The sequence below is a fragment of the Vigna unguiculata genome, chromosome 3, assembly GCF_037176805.1.
Source record: "Vigna unguiculata cultivar grain cowpea cultivar isolate G323 ecotype 2 chromosome 3, ASM3717680v1, whole genome shotgun sequence".
Classification (NCBI taxonomy): Eukaryota; Viridiplantae; Streptophyta; class Magnoliopsida; order Fabales; family Fabaceae; genus Vigna; species Vigna unguiculata.
Genome location: NC_140794.1, coordinates 25,742,007 through 25,755,856, shown reverse-complemented (window position 1 = coordinate 25,755,856; position 13,850 = coordinate 25,742,007). Strand labels below are relative to the sequence as shown.

Below are 13,850 nucleotides of genomic sequence, written 5' to 3'. Positions count from 1 at the left end.
TTGCTTATTTCTGAATGATCTATTTTGGTTGGGCATTAATGTTAGGATGAGGGACATGTATATAATGGAGTGTGATGCATACGTAGCATGATTCATGAATTATAAATGATGGGTTTGGTATGAGTATTGACATGTGAACTAAATGAGTTTGGTGTTGTTAAAGTGACATGATAATGAGATGAGTTGGATTCTATGTACATGGATGGATTTTGATGAGTTGGAATGGGTTGGATCTGGAAATGTTAAAGGTAACGACTTTAAAGGTTGATATAATGAGGGTATCTTTGCATGGTGGATATTGTTTGATTGTATGATTGTATCTGGCCTGTGTCAGTGCATAAATCCTTGGGGTCTCTAGGTGAGACTTTTAGGGTCGCGCTTCAGTGGTCGGGACGTAATTCTATGGCCCCTGTTAGTGGGTGTCCACGGTGGTGCCCCATCTGTATAACTAGGTAAGGATTCAAGTTAAGGTAGCATCCTGACACTCTAAGGAGTCAGTTAGTCTCACCTAGAGCGGACTGACTCATGTGGTGAGAGTAGCAGGAGGCCTGAAATTCACTAAGGGCTAATCTTGTGGTGAGGGAAAATTGATCCATCGTAACACTTGTAACACATAGCTCGGGGGTGAGCAGAGGTATCCACCATAAGTGCAAGCATCCGCTGAATCCGACTAAGTTGTACGTATCCAGATGAGTCGAGTCGAGTCGTAGTGTATTGATTGAAGGGTCATAACATGTTTGGTTGTTGCATGGATATTGGATGGTGAAATTATGTTTGAACGTATGATGAGAATGTTGTTGGCTCTAGCTTACCCTGTTTATTGTATGGTTGTATTGTATGTGGCTGTTCTTTCTTGCGATGATCATCAATTTGATTGATGGGAGCAGATGGGCGAGGTTCTCGTGGCCAACAAGGGAATGGTGATTTCGCTGCTTAGCCATATGGGCTAGAGTTATTTTCTTCATGTTTTCTTTAGGGCTATGGCCCATGTATCGCTTTATGCATTTCTTCTCTACACTCTTTGTTAAACTTGTATCTGGTTTCCGTTGGCATCGTGGTGTGCCCAGGTTGTAGGGGTTGGGTTAAGGACCCCAAGACTACGCTATTGCACTTTCGTTTGCGTGACGTTTCCTTTAATTTCGTTTAATAATTAAATGGGACGTTACATTCACAAGCAAAAGCATTTTAGATTCAGTGTAACGGTAAACTGTGGAGTATCAACGGATATATCAACATTGCTAGAATTTAATCTTTTGGAAGACCTAGAATAGGAATGTAAATGAGGCGGCTAGGGTATGGGTAATAGCTTCACGTACTATATTCGCTCAAATAAATATTCGTTTTGTACCTATTTCTATATCTGTATGGATATTTGCCTTACGGGTAACCGTATATTTTTTTTAATATCCACTGATATCCACAGGTATCCACAGATATTTACAAAAAAAAAAATATTTAACAACATATTTTAACCATAAATTCAAATAAAATATAATACATAACATTCATAAATTTTCAACCAAAGTCCAAATAACCCATTTAAATAGTGTTGAATGACAATTTACAAAGAAATGAAGATTTTTTTAAAAACTAATTGATAAAAAATAATTCATTCAAAATCAATGTGTTAATATTTTAATTATGTACTTTTAATTTTTTTAATTTAAATTAGAGTATAACGGGTACGAGTATCCACGGATACGGATATTATGATACCTGTACCTGGCTCGTTAACATGCAGGTATAAAAAATACTCGTACCTATTACCCGCAGAAATCCATTTACATTATTCGTTTCTTACCCGTTGTGACATCCCTAACCTAGAAGCCACAAGGCCTGAGAACCAAAAACAGAAATGGGCCAAGGCCCAACTCACAAATGAAAATTGTGACCATGCAATCAGACCAGCCCACAACCTTTCTCACAATTTTGAGAGTTTTAACTTTAGTAAGGAAAATTTGGGTCAAAGTTATGCAAAAATAGACTTAGGGCAATTTAACCACCACACATAGTGTAAAATTGGGGATGGAGCTCTACTAGAAGTGCATGGGTTTAACAATCAAGTGGAGATGGGTGTTGGTGACTAACACGGGAACGACCTTATTTATGAGAAGAGTATAGAGAAAATTAATGAGAAGATGCAAGAAGTAGCTAAAGGGAAGCAAGTGATGGAAGATGTACACAAAATAGATGACGGGAGAACGAAGCAGATATGAATAAGATGACACTCATTAACGTAGAACGAATGGTGTCAATAATGTTCGGTGAAAGGATTATACTTTGGCAGGGCGGATCGAGCAAAAGGAAATTGGAGATAACATCAAGTAAGAAAGAAGTGGGAAGTCAAGTAGCTCACAAGAAAAATACGAGGTTAGCCATTCATACTATATGTAACTCAATATTTGATGACAATATTAATAATTTTAATAGGTTGTTTTAGCTAAAATATGAAACTGAAGAGACTGTTAGACTTTGGGAACTAGGTAAACAAATATGAGGTACATTTTCAGGGGAGGAGGAGTGTATTTTGAGCAAAATAAAGGAGTTGGAAGAAAGAGATGGGAAATTGAAGAAACAGAGGGAGGAAGGGGAAAATAATAATAACTAATGAAAATGATTAGTATAAATATTATGGGCTTAGGAAGGGACATAAAATGGAGGTAGTTAAAGGAATTAATAAATAAGCAAAATGATCGAATGTTATGTTTACAAGAAAAAAAACTAGATGTAGTTCCCAATGCCAAATGCTATAATTTATGGGGGCATAATGTGGGATGGATACATAAGGAGTCAAAAAATAAGGTTGGGGAATTTTAAGTATATGGCATGAGGAGGTGTTTACCTACGAGAGGCAAATCACAAGTAAGGGATATGCAGCTATGATAGGTGTGTATAATGAAAGGGTAAAGTACCAATAGTTGTGTTGAATGTGTACTCATCGTGTAATATTAATGAAAAGTTAGAAATATGAAATGATATAGTAGTAATCACTACAGAAAAATTTGTTAAATACGACGGTTATTTGGAGTATAAAATAGCAGTTTTGATGGCCATATTTTGCGCGTATGGCGGGTATGGGTATCGCCATATATCGTGTCGCCACAATGAATAATATGGCGGTCTTGGACGAAACGCTGCAACACCTGCCATTAAATGCATTGTGGAAATAATGGCAGTTTGAACCGTCGTATTTTGTGTGCAAATAATGATAGTGAAAACTGTCTTAATTTGATTATTTTTAAAGAATTGTCATGCGAAATACAACACCTAGAAATGTCATTATTTGCAATGTACGAATGCGTTATACGACATTTGAACTGCGATAATTTGAATGTGATTTTTTTTATATTATTTTTATGTAACCTGCTTTCCATTATTATTGAACCTGTTTTCCATAAAATTAAAAAAATCACAGACAACATCTTGATCATTAATACTTTCATTCATAATTCATATTCCATACTTAAAAAATTGATATTATGAAAAACCATCCAAAATTTTTCACATTGAAAACAAAAGCCAAAAAAAAATCTAAAACATTATTATAATACATTTTGCTAAATTTCTATAGCTATGTTCCTAACTTGTCTTTTCTGCCCCGCTTGATTTTCTTATACCAATAGGTGATGGAGCACTGTAAGACCCTCTTACTTTTCAGCCTAATACTTAAGGGTTGTCCCAAAGTCTAATGGGCCTAAGGGTTGGCCCATAGGGCACCCCAAAGCCCCAAAACCAGCTAACACTTCCTTTCCTTTCACATTTCAGAAAAACAGCCTCCCCCTTCTTATATTTTTCCAGCCATTTGCGCTGCTAGGGTTTGGTCTACGTCATTGCTAAGTTCGCACAAGCTCGTTCCACTCCACGTAAATCGTCCCTTAACCCATACCTTTTCTCCTTTGGTTGGTTCTCGTAGTTCCAGGTGGGGGTTCATGTAACATCCCGTCAGGATATTACTAATTTATAAATAATTAAATGGAATAAATAAAAAAAAACAGCGCATTTAATAATACCTCATTTTCCCAAAACTCGGGAAAATTTAAAGCTTTATTAATTGAGCGGATAATTTTTAGAGCGTCTATTACAAAACTAAAACCACAATGACATCAAGTCACCCATCAGGGTTTACAATTGTTTTCAAAATAAATAAATACATATAACAGTTCCCCAAGTCAATCCCCTCTCCGCGACTAAGCTGCACTAAAGTCACCTGCATCACCAACATCTGCTCCCGTGTACCGCGTACACGATCATCGCCACACACACGCAGATAGGGTGAGCTTAACAATTAAATTACATGGATAAAGTTGCAGAATATAAGCATATAAACTCAAGGTATTATACATAACATCAACAGATCACATTGCCCAGTTCTTTAGTTTCTACCATCTGACCCCCAATCAGATTACTCGTATTCTACAATGTCTAAGGATTTCTTCAAGGTGTTTTGCTGCCATACCTATCGGCCACAACCGATAGAGCACGTGCGGGAAAACATGCTACGGATCATACACCGCAACGCCAGGTAGAGTTCCCATATACGAACATAGTCCGTATCGTCCCAAGACTACCAAACTCGTCAGCCAACAACTGAGGAGGGCAATCTATCCGGACCCATCCGTACTGGTCACAACCAGCACACTCACACCGGCAACACTCGCCAACCCGAGCCACAACTCAAAGGTTCCTCGTGTTCATCCGCCATCTCGAGCCACAACTCTAGAGATGCCATTCCGAGCCACAACTCAAGGAATACCACGTGCTTAACCCTTATCCCGAGCCACAACTCAAGGGATACGTTCCGAGCCACAACTCCAGGAACACCAGCAATCTCACCCTTAAAGCATCACTAGACGCACTGTAGATTACAAATTCATAATCAAAACTCAAGCTGCAACAGTATCAATCGCCTGGCGGGGGACACGTACCGCTAGGCGTTGCCAGCTTCCAGACCGCCTGGCGGGGGACACGTGCCGCCAGGCGCCAAGCGCCCCATAAATCACGAATTCTGCAACTACCGCCTGGCGGAACCGTTTCTATCGCCAGGCGGACGCTGTTCCAGAGACCACGAATTTCCTCGCCATCGCCTGGCGGAACCCCCCTGCCGCCAGGCGCCTCCTGCACCAGAACCCCACTGTTGCCTCTCTACCGCCTGGCGGATCTAACTCTGTCGCCAGGCGCCGTATCAGTACTTATGCAGTACTAGTTTTGGTCAATTACTCTTCGCATCTTGCCCTCACACCCATCCTCAATCCATTATACTCCTAGCTCAGGGCATGGTACTGTTCACTTAGATGAAACTTTACCACTTTCCCTCTCTACTACAACTCTCCACAAAATAATCACAAGCCAAGGAACTCACCCATGGTTGGGTGTCATTCTTATTTTCCCCAATTCTAACTGTCCCTATTCTAAGACTTTATTTCAAGCAGTACCATGAACCCAAGTAACCAAATTACTAATACCCATATTAGAAAAATTAGTTCAACATCTCAGGCCTTTCTTAAGCTCGCTAATTCATAAAACATACCCAACATACGTGACCACAATCAAGGCAGAAAAACAATTTGTGACCCATGGATTTCCCAACACTTATTCCACCATACTGAACCAATTCATTCCAGAATAAACCCTCCCAACTCTCCAACTTTGGTTTCATCCAACCTGGTTACAATGTCTGCGTCGACGCCTGGCGGCAATCCTCGTACCGCCAGGCGGTGCATACCATCTGGCATTTCCAGATTCTTCCCAACGGCACTGACTTCACCATTCTTCCTACTACGCGACTCCTCATCAGCCCCCGCTCATATTCCAGCACAATCAAGATAATTCAGACTCAAATACAATGATCGATTAATCCCACTATACTCTACCAGTATCCAATTTCGAATCATAACTAATGGAATCCCAACATTTAACCCTAGAGTTCTTGTACACTGTTCCATCAAAGTCATCTGCTAAATATACGGAATCTCCATAAAATATGACGTTACATCATCTCTAACTCACCAACCCCTAATTTCCCTCCGATCAGAATCACGTTATAACACCCAGAATTGACGAAAACCATAACTCAGTCTCGCGTCGCCTGGCGGAAATTCATCACCGCCAGGCAGTTCATCACCAAAACCCAGAATGCTCACGAACCTTGAGCCGCCTGGCGGTTCAGGGATTCACCGCCAGGCGCTGCACCCAGAAATCCCCACAATACACATTCAAATGCATGAGCCGCCTGGCGGCTAAGTATAGCCCGCCAGGCGGTTTCTGGAAAAATTCCAGAATTCAACGAAATTATGATGCAGACACAAAACATGCTTAAATTACATAGTATTTCCATACAGTTCAGACCAAACAATCAAAATTAACGTAGAAAGCTCCCCTAACCTGGAATTTCCTTTGCTTAAATTGAGTTGTGTGAGATATTCCAATGATCTCTATGTCTTCCCCTTCTTGATGTGGTCACTCAAACCTCACCAGAACCTCACTCAAACCTCACCAATCTCTCTGATTTTTGTGCTCTAATTTAGGTTACTATTCCAGCTTGCCAAAACCTTGCATAAACTCCAACTTTTTCCTTTTAAACTAGTACTTTAGGTTACTTAAAATATTAAAACGAATTAAATTTCATTTACCCTTTGTTACCACTCAAGTGCATAACCATTTCAACCAATCATGTTTCATGCTAACCATCACAATTCAAGCATCATATCATAACAGAACATGCTTTCATAGATTGAAATAATAATAATAACACAAAAAGTATCATGCATAGGACTCGAACCCAAGTCCTATCACACAATTAAAGTACTCTCAACCATTTGAGCTAGTACTTTACCACGTCATACCAACCATCATTTAATGTCATAATTATTACCCCTCCCGTATTTATTAATTAATTATTTATTTAATTAATTAAATTCTACGGGTCTTACAGTTCACAGTAGTGACCTCATTTCCTTTCACTGTCGCTATATGTAACTCTTAAAACTACTCTCGAAGCTGTTGTGTTTGTGGGGTTAAGCGTCAAGGTCCCTTGCTAGCTTATTTCTAGGTAAAGGAAGCTAGGGTCACTAAGTTTAAATTGATTCTTTACCATTTTTAGGCTTATTTCGTGTTTCTGATGTATGTATGGTGTATGTGATGTCTTGAATGAAATATGTGTTTTGCTTCGATGGAATATTGTTGTTGGCCTGCGTGAAACAGTGGAGGGTTCTGGTTTTCTCGCCCAAGCGAGTGTATCTCGCCTAGGCGAGATCTGCAGCAACTCGCCCATATTGGTTGCGCGAGCTGTCGCTCAAGCGACAGGCTCCTGTTTTGAGTGAGAGTCTATCTCGCTCAGGTGAGGAGGTCTCGCCTAAGCGAGAGAACGCGTAAGCCACTATTCCACTCTGCTCGAGCTCTCGCCTAGGTGAAGGGAGCTCGCCTAAGCGAGAGAGACCCTCTCGCCTGAGCGAGACCTTTCAGCCTGAGCGAGGAGTTGGGCGAGGATGCTTTGCTATTTGTTGTTTCTCTTTTCTTGGATGGTTGGCACTTGCTTGATTTGAATTGTTATGTTAAAAGCATGAGAAGAATGATTATGCATGAGTGATATGGTTCATGGGTTGTGAATGATAGGTTTGGTATGATCTTGTCATGTGACTTGAATGAGATGGTTGGTTATCAAAGTGGCATGGTTATGGCATGATAAAGGATTTGATGTGATTATTGGAAATCTGAGTTGTATGTGGTTAGGACGTAATTCCATGAGCCTCGAGGTGAGACTTCATGGTGGTGCCTCAATTAGTCGAAACGTAATTCCATGGCCCTTATTAGTGGGAGTTCATGGTGGTGCCCCATCTATATAATTTAGTAAGGATTCAAGGTAAGGTTGCATCCTAACGTTCTAAGGAGCCAGTTAGTCTCACATAGAGCGGACTGACTCCTGTGGTGAGAGTAGGAGGAGGCTCGAAACCCATTAAGGGCTAACCTTGTGTGTGGGGGTTGAGACATTGTAACACTTAGCTCGGGGGTGAGCAGCTTGATAGAGTAGGGAATCCACCACAAGTGAAAGCATCCGCTAAATCCAACTAAATTATACGTATCTAGATGAGTCGTGTCTGAGTCTTAGTGTATTGTTTGTAAGTCATAACATGATGGGTTGACATATGTATCTTGAACTATGAAATTGTATGTAACTGCATGATAAACTATTTTTTGGCTCTAGCTTACCCTTCTGTTGTTTGTTGTATGTCCTGTATGTGTGATTTTCTCTTTTTGCGATGATCATCAATTTATTGATGTGAGCAAATGCGAGAAACATTCGTGGTCAATAGGGAAGTGATGGTTCCGCTGCGTAGCCTACCTGGGCTGGATTCTACTATTTTGGGCTTTATTATAGGGCTATGGCCCATGTATTGGCTTGTCCTTTAAATTTCAATTTGATAACTATTGAACTTTGTATCTTGTTTTGTTTTGGCATCGTCGTCTGCCTTGAATATTGTAAGGAGTAGTGTTTATGCTCAAAGACCGTGCTACTATGTTATCTTATGTAACGTTTTCTTTAATTAGGATTATTGATTAAATGGGACGTTACAAGCACCACTTCTAACATCGGGTACCTGGAATAAAAAAAACTTATAACTTATTCAAATATATTTGGTCCTCCTACAAAATATAAAATATCATAAACATGCCTATGAAGTGTGGTTAGATCAGAATGAGTTGATTGTTTGTAAATATTCAAACTTAGTTTTTCATGTCTATATAAACGTATGACTGAAAAGTTTTAAATTAAGAAGAAAAGTAGTCCCTACCTTCTCCACCTAAGCATCTTTGTACTCCACAATGTATGGGTTATTCAACTTTGCAATCAAGTTCATCTATTACAAAGGAACTAAGTCACTTTTATGTTGGTAGAAAGAAAACAATCATTTGAAATCAGCTTCACCCAACCTCTTAGGATTGGATTAAAAAGCATGAGATCATTATTAAAAATATCCACTTATATCTATTAAAATGGCATTTGGCTCAAAAATGAAAATGACATGGCATGTGGTGTTCACAACACTTTGTGAGCATAATAACATTCATAAAACAAACATCATTTTTTTGTAAGTTTGATCAACCATTAGACAACAATAATGAGTATCATATATCCTACCAGATTTCAAAAATAAAAATTAATTCAATTTGAGTTTACTATAGTAAATTTCTTTGTTTTTGCAATGAAGATTCAATTTCATGATTTAACTAAATATCCAGGCAACACGTTTATTTGCGGTATCAAAGAGGCATAAGCAGCAATGTCATATTCCTAAATCATTATTGGAATGAAACATAAAATATTGAAAAGGGCAAACAAATAGTTAAGTTGGCCTAATTCATGCAAAGAAAATAAAATAGATTAAAACAAAAGTTAAATAAGTAATTGCATTATGGACACCTAGGATTCCTCAGGTGGAAGGATTTGTTACACCAACCTCTTAGTGTGCAGTACCTGAATGAAAAGGCTGGATTTTCATCGCCAACAATTAAAGACCAACATCAAAAATAGGAAAAATTAAAAACTTTTTCAAACTTTCTTGCTATGGTTGTCCATCATTTAATTGAAAAAATCAATATCCAAGTTTCATAGTTGTTATGGTTTCATCAGCATTCCACAACATATAAATGCCCAATTTTACATGTTCTCATCACAGCAGAATAAGATATACAAAAAAAAAAACTTTAATATAAAAAGGTTTTACTTCAGTTCAAACTACATGATTAACAATAAAAACACTTTAGAAAATAACAAATTATTGGCTCTCATCTACAAATAAATATCCGCTCGCATAATAAATCAGAATAGCGTATACTGCATATAAAGTAGAATGTCACTGACCTAAAACAAAACACAATACAAGCATGAATACAATTACAGAAACCAATACAACTAAAATAAAAGTTATAGCTGTTATCAGAAATTGGTAAGATTTGTCGGTCGCGGTGATTCAGAAACATGGACCAATGTAAAAATCATCATATCTCTTTGCTTACTGATCTTATCAAATAAAGATAAGAAGGGAAAGGCTAAAAGGTGGATCATAAAATTAAACCATAAGAACATCGATTACTATTTTAATTTCAATTGAAGAAGGGTTATTCGCTCAATGAAAGAAAGATTAAAAATATGTTTTGCTTGAGTATCAAATTAGAGCACACTCGTTTTGAAGGCCAAGCTGCGAATGGCCAAATACCTAGCGAACCTGGAGATTTCGACGATGCTGAGAACGAGGTCAAACAACGACGCATCTCGTAGTAGAGAGACTGGACGGAGCTAAGCCAATCGAAGATAAAGACCACATGGCGAGAGATGATGTGTGTGTGACGGAGGAGGCCGACGAAGAGCGCCATGACGGTGTTAGTGATCTCCTCGACACGCGAGATGTGGACATGGATGAGGTGGAGGTCGAGGTTAGTGACAAGGGTGGTGTCAATGGTGTCAACATCGAAGTCGAGGTGTAGGATGAGGTGGTGGGATGGCGATTAGTAACGCTCTACGACACGGGGAGGTAGGCGAAGGAGTTGAGAACGACCGCGGCAGCACACTCAACCTTGCCTTTGGATACACAATGCTCTCAATATCAATGGGGTTCTCAGAACCCTAAAATTCAAAATAGAGAAAAACTGATTTGTATCTTTTTAAGTCAGTAATAGAAAAATAAGAATGAGAGAATGAAAAGCAAAAGAAAAAACGATATATTTATTATATGTATAGTATATAGCGTTTGGAAATTCCATATTTTGAATACAAAATATGGCAGTTAAAATTGTCATAATATAAAGAAAATTATGGCAGTTTTTTAGAACTGCCATATTAAAACCGCCATTATTAGCATGATTTTTTGTAGTGCATCAAAATGTGAGAACCTTGCAAAATGTGGTGCATACTTGGGGATTTTAATGTAGTCAGAAAACTGAATGAGAGGAAAGGTTTACGCATAGGGAGTAGTAGTAAAAGAGAAATGAAAATGATTAGTGACTTCATGAAGAAAATTGAAATGTTAGACGTGCTAATAATTGGTAGAAAGCATACATGGTACATGCCAAATGGTATAGAAAAAAGTAGGCTAGATAGAATCTTAGTATCCCATGAGTGGTTGGAGAAATGGTGTGGCTGCAAACAACATATTCATGATAGACAACTATCAGACCATTGTGCTTTAATGTTAAAAACTACAATAGTTGACTAAGGAGCAATGATTTGTCAAATACTCTGGTTGCCATTTGTTGGTGTTACTTCAGCATGGTTAATGTTCTCAACCACATTTGCATTTTTATCTAGTGAAAGACAAAATAATACACTTGGGCTCTTGAATGGCTAAGAGGTCTCTTTATGACGTCTGAGGGTGGTCCACAAGTCATTGTTACTAACAAGAATTTGGCTTTAATGAATGTTATTAGCATTGTCTTCCCTAAATATTATCATCTTCTGTGTTGTTTCCACATTCAGAAAAATGTCTAGGCAAAATGCAAAATGTTAGTGAATTCTATTGATGCATGGGATGTTGTGCTGCAAGCATGGGAAAATGTAATGGATTATGAAGATGAGTGTAAGTTTACCGATTGTGTTAATCGCCTTCAGCTTGTTTGTTAGTCGTGGCCTTTATTCTTCAAATATCTTAATGACTTATGGATCATTCCTTATAAGAAATACTTTGTGAAGGCCTGGACAAACAGAGTTTTGCATTTAGGAAATAAAACATCAAGTGGGTATGTTTGCATCTTATATATTCATTATTTAATTCATTTATGGTTTATGTGATGTACTATAAAATTTGTATTAGAGTTGAGTCTGCTCATTAAAGCCTAAAGAAAGTTCTTGGAAGTAGTATGGATGACCTATGCTCGTGTTGGGATGGAATTCACTACGTCATTATTCTGCAACATAACGAAATAAAGTCGTCTTTCAAAAGAAGTCTTAACCTCATGAGTGATTCTTACAAGACATTGAGTTATAAAAGGTTGGTGGGATATGTATCTAGATATGCCTTAGAACTCCTTGCTCCGAAGTTAAAAAGAGTTAAGAAAATAGGATTTGATACTAGTCATTGTGGTTGCGTACTGAGAAAGACATATAGTCTTCCATGTGCTTGTGAATTAGCACGATATGACTCTGGGATGATTCCTTTGAAAAAAATTCATATAATGTTGACTAGGTTGACCATCTCAAATGTTTCCTCTTCATAACTGCAAGGGCAATTATCTATTCAAAGAGAATTTGACCTAGTGCTCAATCGTTTCAAAGACGTTGATATTACAAGAAAAGTGACCATTAAATAAAAATTACTTGACATAGTTTGCCCTTCGATGACATTGATGTTGCCGCCAGCGAATAAAATTAAAACGAAGGGTGCACCTAAAAGTCATTGATCTCAAAAGTCAACAAAACGAGATCCCTTTCATATCGAGCATGTTGACGCCTTCATTGAGAATTCATGACACATTTGCTACAAAGAAAGAAAATAAATTGAAGGCAAAATGTGTAATGCAAGAAATGAGAAGACCCATGTTAGAACAGTTCCATCCGATTTGTCAATCTTACATTGAGGATGTTGTGGATGTAGTTGCTGATGGACATTATAGGTATAGATGCATTGCTGCATTTTTTTGGAACGAGTGAGGAGTCATGGCCCTTGATTAGACATGATTTGTACAAAGAACTTAGTTAGTGGCGTGATGAATACACAACATTAGTTAGAAGCCATGATCGACTTGAAGAACTAAGAAAGTCTTTGCTAGTCCATTCACTATCAAGGGTATAAATTCTATACACTACTATTGACACTTATTTAATAATTATTTTTTATGAAATTATTTTTTTATTATTTCATTAATTATAAACAGGCTAATTGGGACAAGTGGATGACTATACCAGACATGGGGTGTGCGATTGCTAATCGATATAACGTAATCCTAGTATGTTTGTCATCGGTTAAGAAATCGAAGATATTCCCACTTTGTACATCCCCACCTAGTACGCAAAGTCAACATTGACTAATTTGTATCGAACATATTCATGGTTCTCATTTTGTGCAGGTAAAGTTCTTTATTAATTTATAGCATTTATTTTCTTTATTGACTAATTACATGTTCACAGGTTTGACTACAAGAAGGTTGTCGATTACCGATGGTGGATATGATATCATCCAACAATTGTTACCCCTAAGGCAAAGGTGTGGGCATCATTTTATACAAATAGGATGCAGACATTTGTACAATTGATAGATATGAATCGTACTTATGTAGATCTTATGGATGACTGATATTTGTTTTTTGTATTAATTTTTTTAGTGGTGTAGTTTATTTTAGGATATTTAATATTGTAATGTACTGGAAAAAAACTTTTGTAATTATTTAACTTATACATAAAATGGTAACTCCTCTAGTCAAGGGACGGATGTATTTTGGCCTTATTGCTAATAAAGTAGATGTTGTTAATTTCTAATCATAGATGGAATTAATTAATATAGAATCCAACAAAAAAGAAATATGCATATAATATCACACTTCAACACATTTAAGGTCCAACATCAAATACAAATATAAGGTAAAACTACTATCTAAATGTGGATGGTCGTCATCCTCGACCACTACGACCTCTTTTGCTCTCTTCTTCTTGTGTGACATCATAAGCTATCTGTAATAACTCATGCGTCCGATCCCAAACAACTATGCCCTTAATAACATCTCTACAATTTATCATCCTTTGGATGCCGCTAACAATGTGTTTCATGACACCCTGCAACAACACCACATTAATGTAAATTATTTAAGTAATTAATAATGTCAACAAATAAATTGCTAACAGACCAATAAACTCTGATGTCCTC

The 13,850-nt window shown here is 37.7% G+C and overlaps 1 long non-coding RNA gene across 1 annotated transcript; it reads right to left on the bottom strand.

Annotated features, from left to right (window-relative positions):
* Window positions 1–4,046: 4,046 nt before the first annotated feature.
* On the bottom strand, window positions 4,047–10,677 carry LOC114177179 (uncharacterized). Its single transcript, XR_003603104.2, has 3 exons — window positions 10,215–10,677; window positions 8,790–8,855; window positions 4,047–4,222 (listed from the first exon to the last, which is right to left on the bottom strand). It is a non-coding gene; the product is annotated as an uncharacterized LOC114177179 (long non-coding RNA).
* Window positions 10,678–13,850: the final 3,173 nt, after the last annotated feature.